A 27,270-nucleotide genomic window follows, 5' to 3' on the forward strand; every position below is an offset into this window, starting at 1 on the left:
AAATTTTCTCTTAAGCCCCATTCAGTTTCCGCATCTATAAGTAAAATGCTATAATTATATTTTATTGATTTCAGAGAGGAAAGGAGAGAGAGAGAAGCATCAATGATGAGAATCATTGATCAGCTGCCTCCCGCATGCCCCCAACCTGGGCATATACCCAAACCAGGAATCAAACCTTGCCCTCCTGGTTCATAGGTCGACGCTCAACCACCGAGCCACACTCGGTGGGGTATATTTTATTTCACATAGGGTTGTGAGAAACAAGTAAACGCCTGAGCATGTCCAGTACTCTGTCTAGCACAACCATGTCTCTAACTTTTTCCTTGTTTCCTCATCTGAGTGTCCTTCCTTTCTTTAAATTTTTAAAAAAGTATTGCGTTAACATATTGGTGTGCTTATGAAGAGAAATGACACATAGAACAGAAAAATGTATTGAAATGCCACTGATTAAACTGAATGTGATGCTTGAGTTGGTGACAGCTCCCTAACTCCTGGCTCCTTTTCTCTAGATCCACTGATCCCCGCTCATGCCTCTCCCTCACTGTACCTCACCCTCCCCTCGAGCCCTTAAAGCAGATCACAGTTCCTTCACTGCGAGGGGAAGGATATGCATTGAGTATCTGCGATGCCACAGCACCGGGTCAGGGCAGAAGATACTAAAAGCTGAAAACAGCCTCTCTGCCTTTGTGGCCCTGCTGAGCTGGCGTTCCCGGGTCTAACCTCCTCAGGCTAGAATCTCTTCCTGTTCCTGTAAATCAATGATCTCTTCTCCTGGGGGAAAGAAAGTCAGAAGAACGCTTCTGGTTCTTGCCCTCACTCTCAGGTAACAGGCACATTTCATATGCGTCTTATTTCATGCTTTCAACAAATATTTCTTAAACCTTTATAACCCTGGGCCAGTCACAATAATAAATGCTAGGGATCCTGCGGCGAGCGAGGCAGCAAGGTCCCTGTTCTCCGGGGATTTACAGTCTAGGGAGGTGGGGTGGGGGGGAACCAGACAATAAACATACGGAAAAATAATGCACAGACAAGACAATATTAGAAATAAGTGTGCTACAGAGCATTTGAACAAGGACATGCTAGTGTGTGGCTCCTTTAGATTGGGAAATGGGGGGGGGGGGGCGCGGGGAGCAGGAAGAGCCTCTCTGAGCAGGTGACATTTCAGCTGAGACCTTAATCACAAGAAAGTACTGGGCACACTAAGATCTAAAGAACATTCCAGGCAGAACAGACACTAGCACAAAGCCCTTGAGGAGGGATGAAACTGCTGTGTTCCCAGAGCCGAAGGGAGGCCAGTATATCTAGATGGCAGCGCCTGAGGGGGAGCATGGCAGGAGATAAAGTGGCAGAGTTGAGGGCTAGGGCTTGCGGGCAGGGGCTGGCAAACCTGAGACCTGTTAGAGTCTCTCCTGGGGAGACTCATTCGGTGCCTCCCCCAGAGGTCAGCTTCCCTTGTTCTGCGGTGGGGCCCAGGCATCAAAGGTGCCTAGAGGGTTCCTGTGTACGGTACACCCAGGGTTGAGAATCAGGGATGCCTGGGTTTCAGGGAGTTTGATTTTCTCCTAAGTGGGATGGGAAGTCACTAAAGGGTATTAAGCAGAGCAGTAATGGGATTGGAATAATTTATTTAAAAGATCCCTCTAGTTGCTCTATGGATTGTGGTGGATCAAGACAGGAAGCAGGCTATTATTGTCTTTGTGTGAACGTATGCTTTCATTTCTCCTGGGTAAATACCTAGGAATGGAATTGCTGGAAACAGCCCAAACATCTATCAAAAGGTGAACGGATAAACACATTGTGATATGTTCATATAATAAAATACTACTCAGCAGTAAAAATAAAGAACTACTGGTTTGTACGATAACATGGACAAGTCTTAAAACCATTATGTTGAGTAAAACCAGCCAGACACAGGATATATATACCATGCTATTCCTTTAGAGGGTTAAGGAACAGGAAGACTTATCTATAGTTATAGCAACCAGAAGTGGCCACCTCTAGGGGTAGCAACTTCCTGGAAGGGGGCTTCTAGGGAATTTATTAGGGTAACAAACATGTTCTACATCTTGATTACATGGGTGCACACGTTTACCAAAACTCATTGAATTGTACATCTAGGATCTGTACATTTCATGGTATGTAAAGTTTGTCTCGATTAAAAAACAAAACAAAAAAAGACTGCCACACACCTACTAGGTTGGCTTTAAAAGCAAAACCCAATACCCAAGTGCTGAAGAGGATGTAGAACCACTGGAACTCTCATGGATTACTGGTGGGGATGCAAAATGGAAAATAGTTTGGCAGTTTCTTATAAAATTAAACAGGTACTTATCATATGACTCAGCAAGCTCACTTCTAAGTGTTTACCCAAAAGAAATGAAATATGTCACGTGAAGACCTGTATGTGAATGTTGTTTAGGGTCTTCAGGGGTTATAGTCAGGAGGCTATTTGCAATGTCCTGGCTGATGGGAATGGAGATGAGCAGTTAACAAATACATAGTGTGCTCTGGAGGCAGAGTCTAAGCTTGTTGGTCGTGTGAGAAGGAGAGAGAAATCAAGAATGATGGTTAGGTTTGGTTCTGGCACTGGATGGGTGGCGATGTCATTTGCGGAACCATGGAAGATAGGGTAGAGGAGGCTGGGAGAGGAAAGTTGAGAGTTCTTTTCCAGCCATGGTAAGTCTTTATCAGACTTTGTGGACACCTTACCCATACATTTTCGGGAAAGATGCTTCCAACTTTTATTGCCAAAATATGAACTCTCAGTGCTGTGATGCTAGGTGGAGGCTGATGCACCTCCTTGAAGTTGGGATAGTAGAGTCAGGAATAGGCTTATTACACACAGATTTAGATATACCCTAAAGTTTCTGTATCACTGTGGACCAAACAGATAGAATAGGAATATATTCAGGATGAGATGAAGTCATAAACAGTTCAATCCAAGCAAAATGGTGTGGTCACCTGAGTGGAGGTTATAGGAGCTAGTAGGCTTGAAGATTAGATACTGATATGATTCCCACTCAGGGATGTGGGCTAATAGGACCATTCCTTATTAGTTATCTATTAACATAACAAATTAATCCCAAATTTAGAGGCTTAAAAGGACAATCAATGTTTATTATCTGACAGTTTTTGTGGACCAGGAATTTGGGAGCAGCTTAGTGATTTTTGTATTTTTGAGTAGGAAGGAACTACTTAATTTTGAGGTGGGGTGTCTCAAAAGGTCAAACTGTTGGCCAGGGCTGCAGTTATCTGAGGGGGGTTAGAGAATGTGTTTCCCAGATGGGTGAGTAATATACATGGCAAGTTAACGCTGGCTGTTGGTTGGAGGACTCAGTCCTTACCACACACACCTCTTCCCCAGGGCTGCATGAGTAGCTGGCTTCCTCCAGAGCAAACCATCCAAGACAAGCAAGATAGAAACAATGTCTTATGACATGGCTTCAGAAATGTCTCTCCATCATTTTCACACAATCCTATTGGTTACACAGGTCAGCCCTGTTCAGAATGGTGTATCTACTCAAGAGGCACTGGGGGCCAATTTGGAGGCTGGGAATGTCTCCTTTTTAAATTTTGGGGTAATGACATATGAAGAGTATAAAGGGACTCATCTTGGTAATGGTGTCATGAGCAAAATTCCCCTAGGTATTTGTGGCTGCAGACCTCATATGAAATTTAACCAGCTTTGGAAGTATGATCAAAAGAATTTGAGATATAAAATTTTTTTAGAATGGTAAGCATGTTTTCAAACATTGAGAAGGGTTACAGTTATACGGAAAAATCTTTAAGAAAATTAAACACATTGTACTCATATTTTCATGCAAAAGAATCTGTATATTTAGTTTTTTAAATATTTATCATGTTTAAGAGGATATAACCTATTAGAATAACATAGTAAATGTGTAGTACTATTTAAAATGTAATTGTAATGTAAATGTAATCTAAGTAATTGATTTACACTTGTGATTTTAAGTAGAAATCTTGTAAAATGTAAATGTAATATTAGATGTTTAAAAGAACTTAAAATTAACATATCAATATGATTAATTTATTGGATATATATGAATTACTTAAGTACTTGGAAAGAATTTCTTTTTTGTCAGACAACTGAAGTACTTTTAAAAAAATCAAATATATTAAATTTACAAATGCAGTTCAAATATTTAAAGTAGGTCAATTAAGTAAATTTGCAAATGTGACCAAACATTAATCAAAAGTCCCCTTAGAAGTGGTTGTTGAAAGCTAGCTGTATATCTACAAAATTATAAGTTGAATTTACAAGCTTATAGGAAAATCTCCTTGGGTTTTCATTTTGTAAAGTCAAATATTAATTTCAAAATCAAAGTAACTTCTGAACAATTTTTCTGTGCATGAAAGTCACTTTGGAGTAAGTAAATTCCCTTGGACGGTAGGTGGGGAAGGGGAAAGAGAGATTTTGGCTGATGGGCCAGACGATGACCAAATAAGCTTGAGCCTGACCCTTGCTCCTGGCTGATGGCTAAGCTGGTTCACGGGGATGAGCTACTCCTTGTCAGGGCCAGAGGGTGGGGAAAGGGAAACAGGGATCTCTGGCTTGGCCTGGATTGTCTGTCCCCACCCCATCCCCCTTCCTCACTGTGCTCTGTGCATGTAATAAGTGCTGCTCTGGCCTCAATACCAACTCACAGCATGATTCTTGCTCTGTGCAAAGAAGCTGAGCACATGGAATAATGGCCTTTCTTTATTAACTTGCTCTTTGATTGTGCAAGGGACTGCTGGCTGACCTGGACTCCGTGTGGCTGTAAAACAAAGTACAGTAAAATCCTGCAGAGGTCCCTGAGCATAAAAGCTGCAAATGCACCACGTTGTGGTAATATGACTTGTGGATATGAAAGAAAAATACAGCTGCCCTGGCTGGTTTGGCTCAGCGGATAGCACATGGGCTTGTGGACTGAAGGATTGTCTGACAACTGATTATCTCTCATCATTGATGTTCCTATCTCTCTCTCCCTTTCCCTTCCTCTCTGAAATCAATAAAAATTAAAAAGAAACAAACAAACAAATAAATAATAAAAAAAAGAAAGAAAAATACAGCCAAACATGGTTGTTTGAAGTAGCAGAGTCTCGCATTGCATTTTTGGTATTAATATTGAAGATTTAAATTTACCATAACTTATCTTGAGCTTGAACCCCCTACCCAGCTGAGCTGTGGGCCGGAGTTCTCTAAAGTTTCCAAATAATTGTCTTTTTGTGTGTTTAACTCCTAGTTCATGCTCTTTGCCTTGGATGGCATCAAGGTGTGGAAAGGGAGCCTCAGAAGTCCCGATGTGCCCAGGAAGGGGCTGCTCTTTGATCCAGGGTGGTGGGTGGCTCAGTGCTGCCATGTCCCACCCCCGAATTTTACATATTGCTAATTGGATTTTGGGAGGGTAGGGATGGGGAATTTTATTTAACAAAGAATTACTGCCTATTATGTGCAAAGTACCCTGTCTACAAGGATTCAACGCCGTGGAAAGGGAGAAAAATGTGTTTACAGATATCTTCAATAGAAGCCAGAGATGGCAACCACGATGTAGGAAGGTCCCACAGAGTTCCTCCAGAGCCTGGAGAGGGGCGGGTGATTCTGAATGGACAGATCCAGGGAGGCTTTCAAGAAGCAGCCACAAATTCTGAGGCCTGTTTAGGGGAAAAGGGCATAGGAAGGAAAAAATACATGGTTTCTGCTCTTGAGGATTCATGATCTAATGGCAGAAATTGACATATTTTGTGGAAAAGGTGACATTTTAGCTAAACTTTGAAAGACATGGTGATTTTAACAGGCAGAGATAGACAATAAGAGAAGAAGGGATTTCCAGAAAAAAGAAAGCATGAGGACACTAATGTCCCATGGGCACCAAATGGTTCCTTTTTCTGTTCCCCGTCCCAGTTCCTCTTCAGCCATAAGGTTTCCGTAAAAATCATCTTCTTGGCACCATACGAGCACATGGTTTCTGTAAGAATCATCTTCTAACCATATAATATTGGTTGGTGAATGTAGGTAGAATATTAATCCAACAGGCTAACCAGTTCTTCCTTACAAATTTTGGAACTGAAACTGAAAAAAAAAAAAAAATTCTCTTTGGGTATCAGAAGAGATAGTCAGCTATTGATGACTATGACCTAGAGAAATGAGAGAGCGAGAAAAAAAAAAAAAAAAAGAGGAAGAGCGAGAAGAGAAAGAAATGATGATCCCCAGCCCTTGGGCAAGGTTTTATATAACACTAGAGGCCTGATACATGAAAATTCGTGCAAGAGTAGGCCTTCCTTCCCCTGGCTGCCGGCACTGGCTTCCTTCCGGCACCTGGGACCCGGGCTTCCCTCCTTTGGTCACCGGCAGGCACCCGGACCTGGGCTGGCTTCCCTCCCGCCCCAGCTTCATCAGGAAGGACGTCTGGAATGATGTCCAGTCTAATTAGCATATTACCCTTTTATTATTATAGATTATTCATATTCTTGGCCTTGGATGCCAATTAGGTCTCTCAAGTCTAAAACTGCTGTGTAAAGAAATCTGCCCACCTTACAGACCTGCAAGTTAACTAACCAGCCTGTTTGGTTTTGTTATTTTTCCCTCCCAGAGGATTTGGCTCTGTTGATTTCCTGCCAGCTTTTACTTTCAAATTGGAAATAGTTCAATTTCTCTGTTTCTAGAACATAGAATTCATTACGCCTGGATTTTTGCCAACAATGTCCTTCTCGTGTTTTTTAAAGCTGAGATGAATGTTACAGAGTGGCCTAGTGGGCTCGACCCAGGATTAGAAGTCAGGCAGTGATATATTAGATGTCTGTGTGGATGCTCTGTTCTGGGTGGTGGCGGGGCTGCTAGGGGAATGAGTTAGGGGGGCAGGAGGAGGGAGGGCACCCAGGGTGAAACCTTGGGACTAGAGTGGAGAACTGTGTCCAAGAGATTAGGTAAGATTTGGCTGATGTGAGGCAAGATTTAGATTCTTCCCCTGCCCTCAGAGCCCTGGTGAGTATTTACCATAGAAAGGGCATTGTTGTTTACTCCTTTTGGCCATGGGTAGAAAGCAGAAAACCAGGTGACAGAGAATATTTATAAAGGGCTCTAGGAAGAACCACTCTATTTTTCTTCTATTTACAATGCTCCTTTTCTCTTCCTACCTCTGCAACCCCGCTCATCTCTTGTTTCTGCTAGTGCTGAGAAGACGTGCCTTCCTGCACAGAGCAGGAACCTTAGGAATGTGTACATCAGCATAACCTTAGGGCCAAAGGGATTTCTCATTCATGTGGCTCTGTTGAATGACATAGGGAAATCCCTTTACCTTTTAAATTAGGTTACTTTCTAGGAATATGTTAATGTTTAAATTTTTTTCTCTCTACTAGTTGGCTATATATTTTTTAAACTAAACTTTTCATTTTGGGACAGTTGTTGATTCACATGCACTTATAAGACATAATACTGAAGAAAAAAGAAAAGAAAAACAAGAAAGAATACTTGAGAGAACTTGTGTACCCTTTACCCAGTTTCCCCCAATAGTAACATTTTGTAAAACTATTGTACAGTATCATTGTATGATGCCTTTCTGTACAAAATAAATGTCATCAACACTGATATAATCAAGATACATAACAATTCCATCACCTCAAGGATTCCTCATGTAACCCTTTTTTTTCTTTTTTCTTTTTTTTTTAAATAAGTCTTTACTGTTCAGATTATTACAGTTGTTCCTCTTTTTTCTCCCCATAGCTCCCCTCCACCAGGTTCCCACCCCACCCCATGCCATTACCCCCACATTGTCCTCGTCTGTAGGTGTTTGATTTTTGTCCAGTCTCTTCCCGCACCCCTACACCCCCTTCCCCCTGAGAATTGTCAGTCAACTCCCTTTCTATGCCCCTGATTCTATTATATTCACCAGTTTATTCTGTTCATCATATTTTTTATTCACTCAATTTTTAGATTCACTTGTTGATAGATATGTATTTGTTGTCACTTTGTTGTTTATAATTTTTATCTTCACCTTTTTCTTCTTCTCCCTCTTCTTAAAGAATACCCTTCAGCATTTCATATAATACTGGTTTGGTGGTGATGAACTCCTTTAGCTTGTTCTAATCTGTGAAGCACTTCATCTGACCTTCAATTCTAAATGATAGCTTTGCTGGGTAGAGTAATTTTGGTTGTAGGTTCTTGCTATTCATCACTTTGAATATTTCTTGCCACTTCCTCCTGGCCTGCATAGTTTCTGTTGAGAAATCAGCTGACAGTTGTATGGATACTCCCTTGTAGGTAACTAACTGTTTTTCTCTTGCTGCTTTTAAGATTCTCTCTTTGTCTTTTGCCCTTGGCATTTTAATTATGATGTGTCTTGGTGTGGTCCTCTTTGGGTTCCTCTTGTTTGGGGTTCTCTGTGCTTCCTGGAATGTAAGTCTATTTTTTTCACCAGGAAGGGGAAGTTTTCGGTCATTATTTCTTCAAATAGGTTTTTAATATCTTGCTCTCTCTCTTCTTCTCGCACCCCCATAATTTGGATGTTGGCACACTTGAAGTTGTCCCAGAGGCTCCTTACACTATCTTCATATTTTTGGATTCTTTTTTCTTTTTGCTTTTCTGGTTGAGTGTTTTTTGCTTCTTCATATTTCAAATCTTTGGTTTGATTCTTGGGATCCTCTAGTCTGCTGTTGGATCTCTGTATATTATTTTTTATTTCAGTCAGTGTATGCTTAATTTCTAATTGGTCCTTTTTCATATCCTCAAGGGTCTCACTAAATTTCTTGGAGGTTTCTAGAAGATTCTTGAAAAACCTTATAACCGTGGTTTTGAACTCTATATCCAGTCGTTTGCTTTCCTCCATTTCTTTCATTTGTGACATGTTTCTTTGTCTGCTCATTTTGGCTGCTTCCCTGAGTTGATAGAGTGGCTTTTTTTAGAATTTTTTTTTTTAATATATTTTATTGATTTTTTTACAGAGAGGAAGGGAGAGGGATAGAGAATTAGAAACATCGATGAGAGAGAAACATCGATCAGCTGCCTCCTGCACACTCCCCACTGGGGATGTGCCCGCAACCAAGGTACATGCCCCTGACCGGAATCGAACCTGGGACCTTTCAGTCCGCAGGCTGACGCTCTATTCATTGAGCCAAACCAGTTTCGTATAGAGTGGCTTTTGGTGCTAGGTGTCCTCTAGGGCCCAGTGGCTCAGCCTCTCCAGTCACCTGAGGTAGACGCTCTTGGTGCACCCCTTTGTGGGCTGTGTGTACAGTGTTGTTGTAGTTAAGCCTTGGTTGTTGTTGGTATCACTGGGCGGAATTGACCTCCAGACCAATTGGCTGTGAGGACTAGTTGTGTCTACAATGGGAGAACTGCTGTGCTGGAGACAGCCTTATGGAGCAGGACTTGCTTCAGTGGGGCTTTGGTGCTTACTGAGTCTGCCCCCTGAGTGTGTCTCTTATGGATCTGAATAGTTGTAATCTGGTGTGGTCTCACTTTGACCATTGGGTGCACTGGCTCTTGGATCTGCAGGGAGGTGCAAAATCAACCACTGCCTGAGGCCACCTAGTAGGAGCTACAGAGAGATCTGCAGAACCCTCCTCTTAGTTTGGGATTTGCAGGTGCCCAGATGAGGCACAGCTATGAAGCAATGCAGGCTACTGATGAGCCTTAGGCCTTCTTTTGGAAGCTCTGGGGTTCTTTGATCCAGCTGCAGTTTGTTAGGTTAGGTTGCAAAAGGCCAGGCCATTCATATGCAAATGTCTCTGCACACAGCTTGAGTGGGGTTGTAAATTGGGTGGGGTGTGGTCTCAGGGAATCTCGGGTGGTGCAAACAGCAATGGTTACCCATTGGCCCTGCCCCGGATAGGTCCCTGGGTCTCTGTGTCCCACAGCCCCATGGAGGAACAATGAACGCTGTGACCACCTTTGAGAGAAAGCCGCCCTTGTGTTCCGGCCTGAAGCTAGACAGTCCAGTTTCTCCCCATATGAGTCTGGGTCCCCAGAGTCTTGCCCGGTACTGGAATTCAGAGCAGTTGGGAGTTTGTATCTCCCTCCCTATTGAAAAAGACCACAGCGTACCCAGTTGCCAACCCATTTCCGCGCGCGCCTCCGTACCTTCGCTCTTCCGCACCTCTGCACCTCCTACCAGTCTAGATGTGCTTTTCTCTTTCCTTCTTGTTGTAGAACTTCCAATCAGCCAGCCTTCCTGTGGTTCTGGATGATACCCATTTTTTCTTTTAGTTGTAGTTTTGATGTGGTTGTGTGAGACAGCAAGTTCAGGTGTTTACCTATGCCGCCATCTTCCCTTTTATAGTCACATACACTTTCCTTTTGGTATTGGCTTTTTTAAAATTATTATTCAGCATAAATTCCTGGAGATTTGTGTATATATTAATAGTTCTTTCCTCCTTTATTTATTTTTATTGATTGATGGATTTGAGAGATAGAGAAAGGGGGAGAGAGAGAGAGAAACATCAATTTGTTGTTCTACTTATTCGTGCATTCATTGGCTGCCTCGTGTATGTGCGCTGACTGGGGATTCAACCCACAACCTTGGCATATCAGGCCAACACTCTCACCAACTGAGCTAGCCGTCAGGGCTCTTTTTGTTTTTTAATTGCTAAGTAATATTTCATGATATGGATGTACTACAGTTTGTTTACTATTCACTCATTGAAGGACATCTGGCTATTTGAGTAAAGCTGCCACAGGCTTTTATGTGAACAGAAGTTTTCATTTCTCTGGCATAAATGCCCAAGAGTGCAATCGCTGGGTCTTGTGGTAGCTATGTTTAGTTTTAAAAGAAAGTGCCAAACTGTTTTCAAGAGTTGCTGGACCACTTTACATTCCCACCAGCGATGCGATCCAATGTGATTGGGCTCCTCCCCATCTTTGCTACCATTTTATGTTGCCACTATTTTTCATTTTAGCCATTCTGATAATAGCGCAGGGTTAGCTCACTGTGGTTTAAATCTGCATTATTTTCCGGATGGCTAATGATGTTGAACAGTTTTTCATGTGCTCATTTAGCACCAGCGTATCCTCTTTGGGAAACGTGTTCATGTTCTTCACCCATTTTCTAGATGAGTTGTTATAATTTTTTAAATTGTTGAGCTTTGTGTGTTCTCCATTTATTCTAGATACCAGTTTTTTTGTTGGATATATGGTCTTAAAATATTTTCTCCCAGTCTGTAGCTTGTTTCTTCATCGTATCAGGGTCTTCGGAGAAAGAAATATTAATTTTGAGAGCTACACTATATCAGTTTTTTCTTTTTATGGATTATGTTGTTGGTGTCTTTGAAAAAATCATGAAGGCTTTTTCCTAAAAGTTTTATAGTTTTACGTTTAAGTCATGGCCGCATATTTTAGTTAGCTATTTAGAACTCTGTCTGAAACAAGCTTTCTGAAACAAGCCCTAGCATGTAGAATATTTTCTGCTCTCATTTCCTTTCTCAAGCATCCACTGAATGTCAGCTATGACTCAATCACTGATACCAAGTCCTGGATACAGTTCTCCATTAGGTACATGCTTCTGACTTTGTGATGAGTCAGTTGAATGATGTACTTAAAAGTGTGAGTGTTGGAGCCAGATTCTTTTGATTCAAATGCTGGTGCCACCCCTCAAAAGCTTCGTGATCTTTAGCAAGTGATTCAGTCCCTGAACATTAATTTTTCACATCACTCACATCTGAATGAAAATAATCATAATACCTATTTCTCAGGATTGTGAGAAGTAAATAAAATATTACATGTAAAATGCTTAGCCCAGTACCTGGCATATACATAGAAAATACTCAGGAATTTTTGGTGCCCCTCCTGACCACCCCCCAGGCAGAGATGCTCCGTGCACCTTCCTCACCTCAAGAGTCTCCTTCCCTTGTGTCCATGTCTTCCTCTTTGCCCCTCCTGGTCCTAACTATTCTACATCTTTTATGAAACCTTCTCAACCTACCTGAGCATCTGATAGAATTCTCTATCTCCAAATCATTGTGGTATTCGTGTATGTGTTCAGGGATGTGGTGTGTGCCTCCTTGAAGGCATGCCCTAGCTCTCCATGGAGTTTAGTGGGCAGCTGGCGAAGACGCCTCACGTCCACAGGACACTGATAATGGGATCTTAATTATAACATGTTTTGTAGAAAGCAATTTGGCAAAATGAAATCCAGAGCCTTAAACCCTCTAACCCAGTGATTTGACTTTTTCAGACTCTGTCCAAAGAATGGTTAGATACTTGAACCAAATTTTATGTATAGGAATATTTCTCACAGCTTTATTGGTAAAAGTAAAGATTTAGAAAAACAAACGTGTAAACAATAAAAAATCAGGACTCATGGTGGAATATTATATTGTCAATAAAATTCTATTTTCCTAATCATAGAGGATATAACTGTGATGAAAATCACTAAAGACTTCTTTGTAATAATGGGAAAACCCAAATATATGGATAAATTAAATCTAAAAAATGTCACAAAATAGAATTATAGTATTTCAGTATTACTAATTTCAATAGAATTACAGTATTAACCATTTTTTTTAGTTAATCCTCATCTGAAGGTATTTTTTCCCCCACTGATTTTTAGAGAGAGTGAAAGGGAAGGAGGGAGAGAGAGGGAAAGAGAGAAACATAGATGTGAGAGAGACACATTGATTGGTTGCCTAATGCACCCCACCGGGCCTGGGGAATAATGACCCCCCCTTTTTTTATTCTATTTTATTATTATTTTAAATATATTTTTATTGATTTCAGAGAGGAAGAGAGAGAGAGAGATAGAAACATCCATGATGAGAGAGAATCATTGATCGGCTGCCTCCTGCAGGCCCCCTACTGGGGTTCCAGCCCGCAACCTGGCCATGTGCCCTGGACTAAAATCGAACCCAGGGACCCTTCAGTTTGCAGGCAGACGCTCTATTCAGTGAGCCAAACAAGCTAGGATCTCCCCACCCTTTTCTAATGTATGTATATAGCGACACACATACAAGCATATAAAAAAATATACACCAAAATTTTAGTGGTGATTGTCTTTAAGTAATAGTGTTTTTGGTGACTTTAATTTTGATTTTGGCTTCTCTAAAAGATAACATTTAGCCCTAACTGGTTTGGCTCAGTGGATAGAGCGTCGGCCTGTGGACCGATTCCAGTCAAGGGCATGTACCTTGTTTATGGGCACATCCCCAGTAGGAGGTGTGTAGGAGGCAGCTGATCGATGTTCCTCTCCCTTCCTCTCTGTAAAAAATCAATAAAATATATTTAAAAAATAAAATAAAACATAACATTTATTACTTTTAGCAAAGAAAATAAAAACGACAGGTATAACATTTTTTTTTTGGAGATTGTTTACACAAATATAATGATCATTCATTCATCACATTCAAAACATTTATTAACTGCCTACCAATTGTTAGGCTCAGTACTAGGAACACAGTAGAGAACACAACTGAGGGGTGCAAAAGCTTAGAAAACACAGAGAGATGTGATAACAGTGATAGTACTGAACGTTGTGGAAGCTTAGAGAAGGGTAGGGGTTAGGGAATAGGATAAGGCTATTTGGTAGAACATAAGTGACTTAGAGCCAAAAGAAAGGGTGTAGAGAGGGGAGAATGATCCAAGCTTAGGGATAAGCATTTTCAAAGGTTCTAAAGGGACACACCACTAAAGAAATGTGAAAAGTCACATGGCAGGGGGATGGAAGGGGGCTATTGGAAGGCGAGCTAGAAAAAGAAAGTAGGAATTGGAAAATGAAGGTCCTTATGGGTTATGTTGATGACATGTTCTATCCATAAGAGTAAACAGGAAAAAAAATGGCATTTAATGGGTTTTAAATGTGATATTTTTGCTCTAAAGAGATCACACTGACTACTGAGTAGGGAATGAATTAGAGGGAGACAGGACTGGAGGCAAGGAGACTGTTAGGCAGTAGCTTGGGTCACTGTGACGATGATAAGGGCTCTAGGGATGGAGAGGTGAGGCCTGATGAAGAAGTGACTTGGTGATTGATTGGGTTGGACTGGTGGTGGTGGTAGAGGAGGTGTCAAGGTAAAGCAAGTGTCAAGGACAGTGTTTTGGCTCCTGGGTTGGCAATTGTGTCTGGTGGTACCACTAATTGAGACATGGAGAGAGGAGGCGCAAAGTGGGAGGGAAATTGAGCTCCATTTGGGACACGCTGAGTTTGAGCTTCCTGTGGGGAATCCAATGGGGTGTTTAGGAAGCTGTTGGGTAGATTCAAGTCTAAAGTTGAGGTGTGACACTGGCCATAGAGACAGGCGTGTTGGGGGGGGGGGGGGTTGGCAATAATGAGGGTAGATGAGATCACCAAAAGATGTATGTAGAAAGCAAAAAGAGGGCTGAGGACAGGACCCTAAGGAAAACCAATCTTTAGGAGACTGAAAGTGAGAAAGAAAATGGACTCAAACCTGGTCTGGGACAGAACTTTGGTGTGTGATGTAATTTACAACTCCTTCTGGGAAGCAATTAGCATTCCTGATAAAGTGCGTGAACAGTTTTCTGACAGACTTTAATAAGACTGAGAACTCCTTCTGGGAAGCTAGGGTTACCCATCCAGCTGATTGACTAGCCTAATAATCTTTAACCAGATGTTCTTTTTTAAAGTTCCATTCTAAACATGGTTGGTGAACCATTCTTTTTTTTTTTTTTTCTTATAAAATACCTCAACCAGAATTACTCCTTCAGTTGATTTTTTCCCCCAAAATGCTTCTTCTCAGGTACTCAGAAACAATTTGTTTGAGGCCTTGCTTTAGCCAAAGAGAAAGAGAAACCTGCAAGAGGGTAAGAAAAGGCAGGCAGGTAGGAGAGAACGCAGAGTCTGTTGGTATAAGGAAGCCAGGCGATAGCAGGGCATGTGTGGACAACCATGTCACATGCCAGTGGGATGTTAAGGACAACAAAGGTGACAAATCGCCACAGGATTTAGCACCAAGAATGTCAGTGGTGATCTTGGCAAGAGCAATTTCTCTGGAGTGATTGGGAACATAATTCAGAATGCAGTGGGCCCAAGAATGAGTGCAGACCATTCTTTCAACAAGTGTGACTGCAAAGAGGAAGGAAGAGGAAGAGAGCTTTAAGAGGGTTTCTTTTCAGTGGGAGATGTAAGTACATTTAAATGTTTGGGAAGGACTCAGTAGCCAGAGAAGGAGGAGGTACCCACCTGAATGAAAAGTTAATCTTTTTTTTAAAAAAAAAAATATATATATATATATATATATATATATTTATTAATTTCAGAGAGGAAGGGGGAGAGAGAGAGAAATAGAAACATCAATGATGAGAGAGAATCACTGATCGGCTGCCTCCCTTATGCACCCCCACTGGGGATGGAGCCCACAACCCAGGCATGTGCCCTGGACCAGAACAGAACCTGGCACCCTTCAGTGTCTGCAGGCAGACAGACACTCTATCCACTGAGCGAAACCAGCCAGGGCAAGAAGAGCTAGTCTTGAGTTAGAGGCTAGTGAAAGTGAGTCAGTCTCAGGGTATTCTCAGCCCATGGAAGGTCATCTCTCAGCCTTAGTGTTAGGAAAGAAGGGGGAGTGTGGAAGGTCAAAGCTGGGCCTGTGCAATGGCCTCTGTCACTCCTGTGACGCAGGAGTCGAGAGCTCTACTGAAGGTGCTGCGGAAGAGGAAGGATGGCAGGCTGAGGACCACGAGGAAGCTCAGGGAAAGACCCTGAGCACAGTGGGATATTACTGACTGGGAAAATGGTGATTTCAGGACATCCCGGAGGTTTGTGGACCCGATAAGTCTGTTTTTCTCGAATGGTGCTTAGAAATCCTGATTTGGGCATGAAGAAGGCTAAAATATTTCAACTAATCTAGACTGTCCTCAATGACACCATGGAAGCTTTGCAGCTTCCTCTGCCCATCCTTTTAATACTACTCCTTCATTTCCAGCTTAGGCAGGCTCTGCTTGGAACTCTGTAGACACTTCTGAGTGATCTCCTCCACTCCCATGGCCTCAGCTAATCTCTAAGCTGTAGCCCCGCCTTTCCCTTATGCCTTTTAGGCATTTTCAATTGGGTGTCTTCTCAAATTGAACTCAGCAATGTTCTCACTCTTTCATTTCTTTTACTCTGAAAATGAATATAAGCTCCAGGAGGGCAGGTCTTTCCTTTCTTTTTCACTCCTGCACCCCAGAGCTCAGAGCTCAATGAATGCCACTCAGTTCTCTAAACCTTTTTATTTTTCTTTTTTATTGAATTTATTTTGGTGACAATGGTTAATAAAACTATACAGGTTTCAGGTATACAATTCTACAACACATCATCTAGATATTGTATTGTGTGTTCACCATCCCAAGTCAAGTCTCCTTCCACCACCATTTATCCCCCCCTTTACCGTCTTCCATTTCCCCTCCCCCTTCCCTCTGGCAATCACCAGCTATTATGGGTCACCTTTCATTCTAACTTCTTCCTCACTTCTGACATCCAAGCCATCAAGTCTTGTCTACAACTAAATGTGCTTCAGAACAGGGGGGAAAAGTGAATTCTCAAACAATTCTAACAGAAACTGCTTGCTTTCCCTCCTTTGCTTCATTAGCACTGGAACGAAACCATGGGGGGCACCTCCATCCAGCTTCCTTTCCCCCCCACATCCTCCAGCACCCACCCCCTCAGCCTCAGAGAATAGGGAAGTCAGTTTTTCATTTGCTAATGATTGGGGCTCAGCTTATAATGGGCCATTAAGGGGTTTCGGAAGAGAAGAGGAAAAATGGAGCTTTCTCGCGGAGGGATCAAGAGGCGCTGGAGTAGCAACCCTGGGAAGTGAGGGAGGAGGGGCCTGGGATGGATCGGGGCTGGGAGACCAGGGCCCAGAAGGACCTGCAGAGGCCCAGCCCCCCCTGACTGCCGCCTGAGTCCAGGCCTGAGCCTCCGCTCTGCAGGTGGCCACCGGGTTGGGAGCCCTCTGCCCGGTGTCATCAGTGAGACCTCCAACTGCTCCCCACACGACAGACAATAAGTCAAGTGACAAGGAGTTGGGGTAAGGAAAGCGACTTTATTCAGAAAGCCAGCAAGTCGAGAAGATGGCAGGCTAGCGTCCCAAAGAAGCATCTTCAGAAAACACAGGATTCAGGCTTCTTCATGCCAGGAGAAAGGGAGACGGGAGGGACTTGAGGTCAGGAGGTGGCTTATGACCACGGACATCTGCATCTCAGCAGGGGCCCCAGGGTGGTGGCGAGACTTCTTTGCTTTTGGTCAACAAACTCCAGTTGCCTGGTCCCAGTCACAGTTTCCCATAAGTCTTTTGATGAACAGTCATCATTTTTGCGCATACCTTCCTTATCTCCCGGGGAGGCACTTTCCAGCAGGGAGGCTGTTTCAGTCATTCCGAGGCTACCGGTTGGATTCCTTTAGTGATTAGCATCGCTATGTGCAGGACTAAGCAGAAGTCGCTAACTGACCTGTGATGGGAACTGGGCAGGCTCCAGCAAGGTGGGGTCAGGAAGAGGGATTATTTTATTCCATCACTGCCCAGCACCATAGCCTCTACTTAATGGGAGCCCTCCAGAGGTGTCCCAGAGACATCCCTGACCGGCTGGCAGGGCAGGGAGGAGCTCTCACCCCTTCCCAAGCAGGTGTTGAACTGAGCAAGCTGGAGACCTCTGGAGGGCCGGGGCTGTGTTCGCTGTGCCTCCATCACAGGCTGGTGTGCCTGCTGTCTCCACCCATAGTCAGTGACTGCCGTCTAAGCCCTTATCTCACCTGGTCACTGCAGAAGCCTCCTATCTAGCCTCCCTATCTGTGTCTCACCCCCACCCATCCATTCTCCACACAGAAGTCAGAATTTTTGTAAAAAACAAAAACCAACTCTTGGTCTCCCACCCCCTTCCTCACCTGGCAAATCCCTATAATCCTTCAGGGTTCAGGTTAAGGTCATTTATTCTGAGCCGTCTTCTCTGACCACCCTCCTCCCACTGCACACACACAAGTTTAGGGTCCATGTATTCACTTCCTCAAAACCCTGTGGTTTACTGTAAAACTTGTTTATATTTCCACTGGCCTGTGGGCAGAGAATAGGTGGGCCAGGGACTTGCCACCTTGTCTGGTGCCTGATGCTGTGCTCCAATGTGGAGGATGGAAGTAAGGTCTACATGAGTGGCTCTCAAATATGCGTGTGGGCCAGAATTACTTGGAGGGCTTGTTAAAACACAGATTGCTGGATCCCCCTTTCTGATTTGGTAAGTCTAGGGTGGGGCTGGAAATAATGTGTCTCTGCCACGCTCTCAGGTGCAGCTACTGGTGATCACATTTTGAGTTCACACAGCTCTGTATCCAGTCAGAGGAGCAGACTGGAGGGGCAGATTGCAGTGACTATCAGGGGTCCTCAAACTACGGCCCGCGGGCCACATGCGGCCCACCGAGGACATTTATCCTGCCCGCCGGGTGCCGCTGCCTGTCCTGCTTAGCAGCTAACTCGTCCCGGGCCCGCAGTGCACATAGGAATTTGTTCATAGTTTTTTTTTTAAACTATAGTCCGGCCCTCCAACGGTCTGAGGGACAGTGAACTGGCTCCCTGTTTAAAAAGTTTGAGGACCCCTGATTCAGATAAAAGGAAAGGTCGAGTGAGAAGCATAAGCTTTGGAAGTCTCAGAGAGAGTAAAGTGAGAGACTTCAATCTGATATTAAAGATGGCAGCACTTTCCATGGTTGACAAGGTCCAGCCAGTCAGTATGAGAGTGTGGGGTTGAAGTGGCCAGTAGATGAAGGTGTGGTATGCAGTTAAAAAGTAAATAAATAATGTTTACTTAACAAAGTACAGGGCTGAAATGAAAATAAGGAAAGAGGTAAGTGAAAAGGAAGATTGTAAAGTGGAATGTGTGACATTATTGCAATTTTATTAAAAATGCCTAGAAAAAGACTGAACATATGTGGCAATATTTATAATAGGTTTTATTTCCTTCCTTCACCTTTCTAAATTTTCAAAATTCTCTCCATTATCATGTTTTCTTTTCAATATTAGGGAAAATCTTTTCCTATTTTAAACCTCCTCAATGTCAAATGTCTTGGACACTTCCATCTAGTTGAAGTAATTTATCTTCTCTCTTGTCCCCTTGTCAGACTTGTCTTTGATATTTTAACTTGTGCTAAAAGTATGAAAACCAACAAAATGTAAACAATCCAAAGCAGACAAAAGAAGAAGGAAAAAAAAAGAAGAAAAACCTCAAGTAAAAAACAATTTAGTTGGTACTGACATCAACAAAAAGGTATCTTGGTTATTGGCCTTCCAATCATTCCTACAATTGAATGTTGTAACCACCTACCTGGCTATTCAGGATCGGTGACCTCACGGACTGGTCTGACAGGGAGCTCTGGTCCTAAGCACCTACCTGTGACCTCCTGTTTCTTATGTGGTTCAGGCATGGGCTGAACATTGTCCCCAACTTCACTCTTCTTGTTCAGAGTATCCCATATATTCTTCCTTGGATTAGATCCCCTCCCACCCAAATACCGTCATTCAAAAAAGGTAATAAAGTTATTCTTTTCTGTCATTTAGTTATTAAAATTACTGGTTTTTTAAAATTACTTAACAAACTAAGCTCTCGTCATAACAGGGTTTATTTGGGGCATAAACTCAAAGTTACAATCAAAGTACAAATAAACTCTTAGAACACAACCCATTTTATCCAGGAGAGTACTTGTGCAATAGAACATTCTATGCACTGTAATGTATACCAGTTGGCAATGGTATTTGTCAGTAAGAATTTCTTGCTCATTTCTCTAAAGGAATGAGATGGTACTTCAGCATGCGAATCTACTTCACTTCAAGTATGAATAATTCTGAATTTCTTGTCAAGACCTTATAATTCTTTACCAATAGAGTAGACACAAAGGAAATTATTAAGTAAACATTTATAGGTGTAATTATGAATGGTTTCACAATCAGAAATATGAATATCCAAATTTTTATTCCATAAAAATACATTATATGGAAGAAAATAATTAAACTGTGTATGACTACAGCAAAATGCATGGAACATATAGAATTGTAATTATCACCAAGAATACTGGTCAGATCAGAAAAGACTAGAATCTTAATATTTCAACTACACTGACTACCTAGTAGCTATTTTCTTGACTATCCTTTCATCTCGGAAGATAAAGTATGAATTAACAAAACCATTCGAGAGATCGGGAAATGGCAATCCTCAGCTATTTGGTAAAGCAAGACACTAAGTGACAGAGTGGAACCAGAAACTCATTTGCCTAACTGTCTGTCAGCTTAGTACCTCTTATTCTAGCATGTATTGTCCGTGCTGCCAGAAGGCAAACCATGTCACCGCCTTTCCTATTTTAGAAATAAGTTTCTTTGGAGGTCTGATGGCAAAAGACACCTGTTATTTTTAAAATGTCAGCAGCTAATGATTTAATGACATTTTTTTTTTTACATGTCCTTTCTCCAAGTTGTCTTCTACTCGTTAAATAATCACTTTTTAAGTTAGGTAAGAGCAATCAGAAATTAGGAGTTAAATTTGATCTTGTCTATCATCTCAATGGGAAAACTAAGACCCAGAGAGATTTGTCCAGGGTCTTCTGGTCCAGGGTTATTTATAGCACTTGACACTGCCTCAGCCATAACTATTCGGAAGAATTGGCATAATTGAAAGGATGTTCCTGGAACCATCAGTCCTGATCAGTGTATCTGTCTGCGTGGGGTGTTTGGGTGCCGTTTTACTTCTTCAGTTTTCTTATCCATTTATTCACTTTTTTGATTTTGTTGCCTGATGTTTTGGGAATGGAGACAGTCAGTAAAAAGACATGTAAAATAGCCAGTGGCGAGTGCAACTTAGATATTTTAGGGGGAATGAGTGAAGTAAGTCTAATTGGAATTTAGAAGTTGCAATTTTCCATGGAGAGAAGATCAAGAAAGGAATATTGGAGGGATGGCTGAGGGAATTGATAACCTCCTACTGCCAGGGCCTCTGCTGGGCACTTTTATGGGGCTGTGAACCTCATTTTGTTACTCTTGAGGCTCAGAGTACTGTTATTTACCCAACAGATACACACTGATAACAGGTAGAGGCAGTCTAATGCAGAGTTTGTCTGGCTCTGAACCTGTGTATTTCAATTCTACAGTAGAGTTTGTGTGAGTCGAACCAATGAAAATAATAACTGCAATGCAGTACTAACAATAGTAAGAATGGTAGCCTAGTCCTTTACATCGTGATCACTTCGAACAGGATTAAGTGAGCACATGAATTGGGCTGATGTGGTGTCTTTTACTCTTGTTAGTGAAACAGGCTATGTCTATACTTAAGATTTCCTTTGGCTTACTTTGCTTTCTGAAAAATAATGGAAAGGCTCAATTAGTTTTGCCACGTTCATCAGCTTTTATGTTCGTCATGTGGGTGGATGGGTTGGTGTGTGATCATGTGAGGTCAAACCGAATATATTCAGAAGAATGCATCCAATGCCTTTGGGTTAGATACTAAATTTTGTAATTAGTGATCACTGTTCCTATTTACTGAATGGGAATTTTAATCCCTATGGAGTTCTTTTTCCTTTTGAGGCTGAATATCATATGCACCCTTATTTCTTTAGGGCGGGCCCGGGTCCATGAAAGAAATATGTCAACCTTCTCATGAAAAAGCAAGTCTGTATTCAGTGGAAAATCGATAACCACTCATTTTTACCCCCAAAATGAATCTCTGATGACTAATTTTGTATTAGTCTGCAACTCCAGTTTTAGCTTTGGGCTCAATTCTCATATTTGGAAGGTGATGTCCAGTGGTGTGGTGCTGTGTAACAGAAAGGTGGTGTTCATTTATAAAATTCTCCTAATGAATTAATGCTCATTTGCAATTATCAGTTTGATACTAACTTAGGTAAAGACGTGTTCCAGTTCCAACATTGGATTCTCTGTATTTAAAAATGTCATTCTAATGCGAAACTGTTACTACAAAAGAGTTATTTATTTTACCATTCAGTCTAAAAATAAAACCTTTCACCCAAATTTTACGCCTTAATAGCCACATTTTTATCTACACACTTTTAAACTAATTTGAAAGAATCCATGTCTAGATTCTGTGATGTCGGACAAGAGTTGGGACTGGGACAGTTAGAAGGGGATAACGTAAAAATCCACTTCCCTGCTGGGAGACACCTCAAGAATTTCTAGGCTCATAAGGGAGATGATGGAAGAGACTCTCACAGCTGAGCAGTGCCCGCCCCCGCGGACGCAGGTCGCGCCGGCTGCGGCAGGACCGCGAAGAGTTAACCAGGGACTCGGAGCCCCCCGCGCCGCGGGCTCCCCGCGCTCCCTCCGCCCTCCTGTCCCCACCCTCTCGTTTTGGCAAGGGATTAAAGTGCTCCCCCCTGTGGCAGCAGTGACCCAGAAATGAGTTTGATTCACACAGTCCTTCCTCCATAACAAGCCAAACGCCCGTCCGAGAGTGCCTCCCCGCGCGAGTGCCGGGTGTGTGCGCGCCGGCGAACGCAGGGGCCCGCCCGGCTCCCCACCCGCCCTCCCGCCGCGGCCCGAACTCATGCGGCGCGGAGCCCAGCGCCTCGGCCGAACCCTTCCGCAGCAGGTACGCGCGCGGGCCGCGGGGGGCGAGGGGCGCGCCGCGCGGGTGTCCGCGCGTGTCCGCGTGTGTCCGCGTGTGGGTACGTGTGCGCGTCCTGATCCCGCGGCGGCGGCGGCGGCGGCGGCGGCGGCTGCGGCGGCTGCGGCGGCTGCAGGACGAGCCGAGAGGCTCAGCCATATTTGATGGTTTTGTTGCTTTGCTCGGGAGTTCTCGGGAGTAATTTAATGCCGAAGGTCGCTGCCTAGTGGAAATAATATAGTACGTCATTAATATGGCGCCAAAAGATTGGGTTCTCGATACGTAGCGAGGAGGGAGGGCAGGCAGCCGGCGAGCGCAGCCTTACTATCCCACCAGTAACTTGGGCATTGCCGGGGCGGGGGCCAGAGGAGGAGGAGGAGGAGGAGAGGATGATTTTTGGAGCCTGAGAATTGATTTATGTTGGATCAGTAAGTTTTACTATGATTATTTTTCAATTTTGGGGGGCCGAAGACTTAGAGCTTTTCCTTCTCTTGGATTTGTGAAGAACATGCGGTTTTCAGGTGAAGCATCAATTAAACGCATTCAGGAGCAGAAGCCGAGTTTAGTTGGCCCAAAGTGCATTAGGCTGCATGAAAGTGGAAAGCATAGTAGCAACTTGGTAGACAGATGGCAATGGCAGAACGCAGGTTCGAATACATACATGAATCCAGGGTGTGTGTGACCGTGGAGGGAGGGGGACGACTATATTTGTCTAAATATAGGTGTGTGTGTGTGTGTAGAGGTACATTGTGTAGGGTGGCCACAGCCCCGGCTCTTGTCACCGCGTCACCACATGTCCGAAATATTCATTGCATCAATTCAAGGGCAGTGAGCAGGGGGGTGGAGGGACAGCTTGGCAATTAGATTCTTCCACATTGGGTTTCCAATGATCAGACCTTTTACTTACAGCGAGACTGCCTGTAAAGTGTAAAACCCTTCATCGGTAAAATTAGGAAGGAGTTGCATTGGTAGAGCAAAGTACCGATTAAGCATGAACTTAAAACGGATTGCAAATTGCAACCTTTGGCACCATCTGCAAATTGTGGGGGTGGGGTCGCTTAGTATTCGCTGCCTTAAATGAACGTGCAGTGTGTACCCTGGGACTACAAGTTGCAAAGCCCTTCAGTGCACGTGTCCTGTGCCTGTGAGTGTGTGTTTGTGAGTTGGGGGCTGTTGTTCGGCAGCCAGCAGGCTTTCCGGGTTGTTGGCACTGGCTTGCAAAATTCGGGAGAGGGATGGAATGTGGAATGTTGACCGGGGAACCGAATCCTGTCGGAACGGTCCCATTTGCTGGAGAAATTCGATCCCTTCCACCTCCTTCCCGCTCTCCCCCACCCCCCCTGCGGGCAGGAGGCGGGGCCGAGGACCGGGCTGCTGCTCAAAGTGGCGGAGCGCGGCGGCGGGAGGCAGGTGCACGGCACCCGCCAGTGGGGGTGCTTCAACTTCCGCGGGCGTTTAAATAGCAGCCTCTCTCCCCTCCCACCGGTAATAGGTGACCTGGCGGCCGAGGGCGGCGGGGGGAAAGGGCCGGGGAGACCCGCGAGCGAGCCTCCGCGGCACGTGGGCAGGTGCTGGGTGGCCCGGGGGCCAACTTTTGGAGCCCACCTCTGGCGGTGGAGGAGAGGCGGCTCGGTGTGGAAATGGGGGCGGGTGGCGGCCGAGGTGCTGCTTTCTCGGCCGCGGTCGGAGCGTCACCTAACGGTCCCAGCAGCGTTGCGGTGGTCGGGGTGGGGGGCTTCGGGAACGGGGATGCCCGGCCCGCCGCGCCCGCGCCGCGGGAGCCCCGCACAAAGCCCGCGCCGCGGGGGCGACCGCCGCGCCCCCGCCCGGGGAACGGCCCGAAGCCCGTCGCTGTCCCCACGCCGATTCCGGCGGCTGCCGCAGGCGTTTGTTTGTTGGTTCCGCGCCGCCTTCCTCGCCGGATGGCTTCCTGTGACAGAGGTGATCCACAGTTTCCAGAACTGTCTGGGGGCGGGAGTGGGAGCGGGAGCCGAGCCCGCTCGGGGCTGCTCGCCGCCGCTCCCACCTCTCCGCCGTTCTCGCCGAGCGCCCGCCCCAGCCCGGAGGTGCCGCCCGGCAGGGACGCGGGGAGGGGGCCGGCGCGGCCGTTTCCAGCGGCGCTAGTGGCTTCTGGACGCGAGGGATCGTTTGATTTGCCACTGGGGCCGAGCGGATTGGTGCAGCGGCGGCGGCGGGGCGGGCGCAGGCGGTGGCGGGGGGTGGCCACTTTCGAATGGAGAGGGCGGCGGCGGGCACGTTGCTGCGGAGAGAGCGGCGCTCGGTTGCGCCGGGAAAAGGTGTCATCACTGCACCCGGGCTAATTCCGGCGAAGGTGCCGGGAGTTACTTTCCCCTCCTCCCCCGCTGTTGTTTCTGTCGCCTCGGGAGGAGGACAGCGAGGGAGGGCGGGAGGAGGCGGTGCCGCGGCCCTGCGCGCATCCCGGCGGGCGGGCGCTGCGCGGTGAGCACCCCGTGCAGGGCGGCGGCCGCACCCCAACCCCGGGTCTCCCCTAGCCCACCCAGCCATCTCCCCCTCCCGCAATGTCCCCATCCCCACCCCAGGGACCTCCGCCCGGCTCTCCTCGCGGCTTCCCCTCCCAGGCGCACGGGGGTGGCCGTAGCCCCGGGGCCGGGTGAATGCAGCGAGCAAACAAAAAAGCGGGCGATTTAAACATGCCTTCGAAACCCGTTAGGAATGCGTCGTCACCCAGAGATCGTTTGAAAGCAGCTTGGGCTTTCTAGTAACAGAGAGGCGGGCGCTGCACCGCGCCTCGGCGGGGGACCAGGGTCTGTCATCCTCCGCTTACCCCAGTCAAGAGAGAATTCAAAATTTCTTTTTGTAAAGTGATAGGCTGCCGTTGAAGGACTTAAGACAGCTACGTTTTCAGGAAAGTGGCAGAGAATCTGAGGTTTCCATTAATGGGGATGCTTGGGGGCTTCTTTCCCCAAGGTTTTTATGATGTGATCTATTTTTTTTTTTTTAAGAAAACCCGCTATGAAAGGCTAGCTCTCTAGTTACTTGTGGCTCAAGGCTAATAAATGAACTAGTTTTAAGATTCAGAGAAAATTATTTCCCTGAAAGCTGATTTAGATAGTGATCACCAGTGGTTAGAGATTTAAATAGTAAGTTGCATTTTCATCAAATTACCACTGATCGATATTTAATCGCGTCTAAGTGGAGAAAGGAAGCCTTCAATGTAACCATAGTTAACACTTTTGGTGGGATAATTTGTTGCGGAGAGGGCAGCACGGATTGGAGAGAAGCATGGGATATTCTTGTAGGTGACACTTTCTAGCAAATAACTGCAACCCAGAACTGTTTTGTCCCAAATATTTCAGTCTCATGTAATGCCACTTTTAAATAAGATGACTTTCTGATTGTTTGGCCTTGTGCTTTCTTCCTTAAATTTGTGTATTTTTCATACACAAATGTATTTTGTATGTGATTCCAGCACTTTCATTTCCACATCTAGAACAATTACAGTTTTCAGGTATTTGTTAGGTTTCCCCATATCTCTCTTCATCTTTACACTAGTCAGAGATAAAGGGTGTTCCCTGACATGCAGTAGAACTTGACCTTGATTCCATCTTAAGATCATAGATCATACACTGCTTTCTAGTAAGTAAAGTTGCCACAGACATGTTTAACTTTGAATAAGCTAGAGAGAAGGATCCTCCCTCCCCTCACTGTTTTAGTTCCTCCTCTGTCACAGGCTTTCAGCCTACAGAAGAGTGTTTTAGCTTTTACATTAGTTGCCAGGGTTGAAAGAGTAGTTATAAAGGGAAAACGGTGAAAAATTATTAGTGTGCCTGAGAGAGAACAGAGAGAAAAAACTCTTTGGAGTTTAAGGAAATGTTATATTTTAAAAACGACTGGTGCTTAGCCCAGAGGCTTGGGGAGAAGGATTAACTGAAAAAACTTGGAGGCCTTAGTGAGAATAAGAGCAGATCTCTGTGTGTCTCACCTATCGTAGGCACTTCATAAATACTGATTTTTGACTTGAATGAGCCCTTGGTGGCTTGAAGTATTATTACAGAAGTGGTGTTACATGTACATTGTTGAAACTTAGAAAACACAGAGAAGCAAATATAATCACATATTCCTACCACCCAGAGCTCACCATTGTATTGCTTTCCAGATAATTGTCTATGCGTATGTGTGCATGTTTTAATCGAAATGAAATCATACTGCGTATACAGTTATGTAAGGAGTTTTATTTTGTTTTTCCTGTCAGCTAGCTTGGTAAGTTTTCATCTCATCACTGGGACATAGATTTCCTCAGTTGGCCCCCAAATACGACAGCAGCTTTGTCTATAACACGTCTGGTGGAGCCTCATTTATTGCACCTGGTTATTCTCCATACATAGACTTTAACCTACAGAAACTCTTTGCTAGAACCTCTGACATTGAGGAGGCAAGCCTTTGGAATTGATCGTGATGCGATTTTTTAAAAAGTTGGAAATCAGAATATCATTTTATTGTAATTTATTGGAAGTCTTAGATTTGGAGATTTTGTTTGAAAAATATTGCTCTAAAGAAATTTGCCTGATGAATTTGTCCACAGACTTGTTGGAGAAAGAAGGATCAGTTTCAGTACTGAGCTGGCTGGAAAAGCAAACATCCTCATCAAACACTGATGACATCCTGTGTCTGTAGGGTTTTCATGCCTGAGAAGGAAGCAAGCATATGAGTCTGACAGTTCTGCTTCCTTACTTTCTGTTGGTGAAGCTCTTCCCTCCTTAGTAATATGG

At 44.4% G+C, this 27,270-nt stretch overlaps 1 protein-coding gene across 4 annotated transcripts in view; it reads left to right on the plus strand.

Annotated features, from left to right (window-relative positions):
• The first annotated feature begins 22,302 nt into the window (after nucleotides 1-22,302).
• The window catches only part of JADE1 (jade family PHD finger 1), a 51,793-nt gene continuing 46,825 nt past the window's right edge, over nucleotides 22,303-27,270 (plus strand). The window contains exon 1 of one of the 4 annotated variants that reach the window (XM_080676889.1): nucleotides 22,303-22,504. The gene's annotated coding sequence lies outside the window, so the exon portion shown is untranslated. Of the gene's footprint in view, nucleotides 22,505-22,605; nucleotides 22,760-22,886; nucleotides 22,948-23,896; nucleotides 24,005-27,270 lie in introns of those variants that run through there. The other 3 variants (XM_080676890.1, XM_080676891.1, XM_080676892.1) reach the window with 3 other exon arrangements.

Source organism: Plecotus auritus (genome assembly GCF_963455305.1).
Source record: "Plecotus auritus genome assembly, chromosome: 6".
NCBI classification, from domain to species: domain Eukaryota; kingdom Metazoa; phylum Chordata; class Mammalia; order Chiroptera; family Vespertilionidae; genus Plecotus; species Plecotus auritus.